The sequence below is a fragment of the Poecilia latipinna genome, unplaced genomic scaffold, assembly GCF_001443285.1.
Source record: "Poecilia latipinna isolate Pla-1442-1.1 unplaced genomic scaffold, P_latipinna-1.0 Scaffold169, whole genome shotgun sequence".
NCBI lineage: Eukaryota > Metazoa > Chordata > Actinopteri > Cyprinodontiformes > Poeciliidae > Poecilia > Poecilia latipinna.
The window spans coordinates 352,947-357,557 of record NW_015112785.1 but is presented as its reverse complement, the minus strand read 5'-3'; positions in this window follow the sequence as shown (position 1 = coordinate 357,557).

Sequence of the window (4,611 nt, the reverse complement as noted above, 5' to 3'; positions counted from 1 at the left end):
CACTATGCAGGTCAGATCATTTTGAAGATAGCTGCTGATGTCTACATGGCCTGCACCCACAGTGACACATGCAGAGATAAAATATCTGTGAAAGATGTGGAACCTAAAACACAAAGACTGAGTCAAACCAGAAGTAGAAGAAGAAAAACAACAACTGGTTTTAACAAAAACACTGAGAGGAGGCTTTGGTACATAACCTATAATATTTAAGTAGCTGTGTATTGCAGACTTCTGCCCAGGTCCCTCTTGAAAATGAGATCTGGATCTCAGCGGGGTTTACCTGGTTAAATAAAGGAAATAAAAAAATAAAAAAAATTAAATCTGTATCACACCAAACTGTTAAAAAAGGTATAAGATATAAAAAAAAAAAGCCCAAACTTCTTTCCTCTTCTCTTCCTCATCTCCTCCTCGGCCACTTTAATGACTTTAATCTCAAAATCAACACAAACACAAGACAAACCACACACAGGCACCAAAACACATGGTCGTAATTTTATAAGCAGCCCTGCTGCAAATTCAATTTGTCACCACCTGAAAACATGAACCGCAGTATGAAATACAAAAATAAAGCTAAGCTAGCCAGCCACACACCGCCGTGCTTCTGAAGTCTAGCATCCACATATAGGAGCATTTATAGCAGGAAGGAAACTGTTAATACCAAGTGATGAGCCCAGGGTCCATTTAGTTAGAAGATTTGGGGATTTTGCTCATAAATCTTTGCAGTTTTGCTCCTTTTTAAAACAGTCCTTTATGCCAAAAGAGCATTTATCTGGAATCAATTGAGTGTTAACATGGATCAGACTGCATCACACTAACTTCACATAGTTTGGTCCCTTTGTTTCCCCCTTGGCTCGATTGCTGATAACCAAACAGAAAAAACGGGTGAGGCTGGTTTTAATGTGTGCAAATGAAATTACACGACAATAGCAGAACTACAGTAACAGCTTTGTTTCTGTTGCTGGGCTCACATCCAGGACAGTCTGGCACATCTGAGGCAAATCACAGCCAGCCACATTTTCAATTTTTGAAAATAAAAATAGAAAATATGCCTCAGGATTGTTCCCAATTGTTTGTTTTCCCACAACAAAGTGCTGCTTAGAATAAACTGGGCTTCCATGTCATCAGTAAGTGAGTTAATGTTAAGCTAATTAGCTTATTGACGTGGGAAAGACAAATGGGAAAAATAAAGAGAATCTATATTGTTTTGGAGTTTTTTTCACAGTGCCCTGCAAACAGCATGGCAATGGAAGCTGTTCCGCATTATATCCATTACTAACTTCATTGAAATTGAGTTCAGTGAATTTACGCAGGTGCCAAATTGGGAAGTAAATGAAAAATGATACCCAATTTTTAACATTTTGCAAATAAAACAGTGGAACTGTGTTCAACTCCATTTGCCCTGATACACCTAAATAAAATCCCACATCTATGGACTTGACATTTTCCTCCCCATTTGATTGCAAAATAGCTGAATCTCAGTCAAACTGACTGGAGAGCTTCTGTGAACATCCAAGTCTTCACATAGATTTTCATTTGCGTTTGGCACCGTACTTTGGACTGTTCCAACGCGGATAGCTTGAGTTACATGAAACTCTTGATTGGCTCTCTGAGGAACAATTTTCTTGACAGGCAAGCTGTCTTTGAAAGTTTGCACTTGTATTTTCAGTCCTCAGATAGCGGTTACTTAGTCATGATGGAGTATTTTTCATTAATGGTTTTTCAGGCTTTCAAAGTCTGTTTACTATTCGTCTAACTTGTTTAGATTAGAGTGGTTTTCCTTCCACGTCATAATCTTGCACAACTCTGCACTGGTGTAAAAAAAAAAAAAAAAAATAGAAAATTGAAATTTGCTGTTTATTTTATCTGATAACTTCATTTTTTAAATGAACTTTACCTTTTTTTAACCTTTTATATATAAAAAAAAAAAACTTTGATGGAAATGTCGACTGTTTTGAGAAAGAATCATGAGAAACGTAAGTCTGGTTTGGAAAAGAAGTGGAGGCAAAGTCAGATCAAAGCACCGCTGCAGCATTTAAAACCGGATGAATTATTGTTTGTTATTAAATGGTGAAACAATCACCAGACGTCTGGTCTTTGTGAAAGAGATACTTTGGCTCCTCTATCGAATAATCTTTCCAGAAGCTGATCAATAGTCCCAGATGGCTGTGGTTTATTGACCTGTTTGTTTGCTTGACATTCTCTTGTTACAGTCGCCTACAGAAAGTCAAACCAAATCTAAAGTAACTGCCCTTTTCCCTGCTTCCTACTTCAGATGTTCCCTGCTCACAAAACTGACAGGAGAGAGTGAACCTTTTATGACTTGTGCATCTGAAAAAACTTCCTTGGTCAGTTGCCCTTCTGGTTTGGGTTCAGGAAATAAAACAATCTGCTGCGCATGGCAAACTGTCCATGTCGCCTATAACAGGTGGGGAGTTTTAAAGCTGTTTGATTGTTGCAAACTGTCTGCTGATGCACAATCCTACTTGAAGAGTCATAAATATGCCTAGCTATGTGTGAGGAGGACAAAAATGCTTGAAGATACTGTAAACAACTAAAAGAGAGATAAGGACGTGTGGACTCACATCATGACGTGTACCGTTTTCCCCCCCCCAGCCCACCAACACTTGTTAGAGAGGAAAAAGGTTGCCGTTGTCATGGTTTCTGCGCTGTGTTCACAAACAATCTCTGAAGCGTATAAGGAAGTCACAGGTTAGAGTTTTGGTTTGGTGCAGCTGGTTCGCTTTTTTTCAAGTCGAGCCGGTTGTAGGCTTTCGGGTTCAATGAAAGGCCACCGATGTGACCAGATTTCGTCGTCTCCCTCTGTCCCCTAACTCCTCCTTTGGTTTCACATGGCCTCATGCTGTCTTGGCCTCCAGAAGCATCATCATGACTCCCTGTCATCGTTTGTCTTCGTTTTAGTGCAGACAGAGAGCCAGACGCACGGAGACAAACGGAGAGACACATGGAGACTCACAAATCATCCACACATGCAGGCAGGAAGAGGAAGAGTTTATGTTGCTTCAGCATCTTCGGTAAACAAGAAGCAGACGCACCACGTGTGTGTATATATATATGTGTGCGTATGTATATATGTGTGTGTGTGTGTGCGTGTGTGTATTCGTATATCTGCATGTAGGCAAGTTTCACCTGTTTAGATTTGTTTCTGTCTGAGTTTTAATGACTTGTCTGGATCTAAGTCTGTATCTGTTCTCTTATGGACTTCATATGTTCCCATATGGACAGATCTAACCTGTGTGTGTGTGTGTGTGTGCGTGTGTGTGTGAGTGAGTCTCCGTCGCCAGTAAGCATAAATCCCACATGCTTTTAACTGACGTCTGTGCAATGTGATCATCTGTCATCTGAACGGAGGAGCTGTGTGGGAAAAATGTGATCTGTCAGAGGGAGAATGTTATTTATACAAGTAGCAGTTTGAACGGTTTTCAGGAGTTTGTGTGGGCAGCCCTCCACGTACTTCTTGATGTGATTCGCATGTGACAGCGTGATGCCTTGTCACTTGATTAAGACAGTTGAAACTGAAACTGTGGCTTTGCTGCTGTCATTCACTGGACCAGCTTAGCATTGAGCTAATCTAAAGCGACCCAAGAAGAGGCTACATGCAGCCTGGGACAGGCTCTATAAAGGGCTTAAAGGGGCAGTAGCCCAGTGCCACAGTTTTTTTTTTTTTTTTTGGGGGGGGGGCATCCCAAAGACTTTTCTTTTCTTTCCTTTTCTCTTTATTTACTTTAGTCATAAAATCATTGGATCTCACCTATGTTTTAGTTCAGCTGGACGCAGACCAAAAGCGTGAACTCTTGTCCACCGACAAACCAAGGTCTCGGTCTGGTTGGATGAGGAAGTGGACTATTGCGCAGGGCCCTCTGGGTAAATACATCCAAAATCAATGCACGTCTTGCAAAAAATGACTTGAGGTCTTTTACCAAAGGCAAAAGAGAGATCCTACAACCACTAAACTCTGACGCTACCCCAGTTTAGCGTGTCTTCTTCTGAGGTTTTTGTGTTGTTTCCTTCAGTGGTTTTTGGTGCAGCGCCACACAAGCGAGAGGGGAAGCGGGGGGCGGGGAGCAGGTCTTCCGATGAATTTGGATTGTTGGACACAATGCGGCGTGACATCAAACAGCACCAGCCGAAAATTTAACAAATGTTGCCTTTTTGGTCCTCAATCAAGCCGAGTCTACTGGACTATCAAGTATGAAAACACCCTTACAGTGCTTACTGCTTCTTGAAACAAGAATGCCTAGCACAAAACATTTCACAAAACAAATATTTTTATATTCTTCAAGTACCAGCATTGTATTTTCTGGTACTTTAGGGTGAACACTAGACTGGACTGGTGGCTCTGGAAAGTTAAATCCATGAAAATGTGGTGTTTTCACATGAAATATGTGAAGGAACCCTGTGCTTGATTTTGCCCAGATACTGAAAAACAGAGCAGCTTACTGTAGATTAGAATGTGGAGGAGGAAGATCTGGACAGCTCTGTTATTTAATCAGTGTCTGAAACCTCTAAACAGTTCGTCAGGAGCCAAACGGACAAACCCCTGTTGTGTGTGCCTGTTTAAGGCACTGCAACAATTCAGACTTGAAAAAGTGA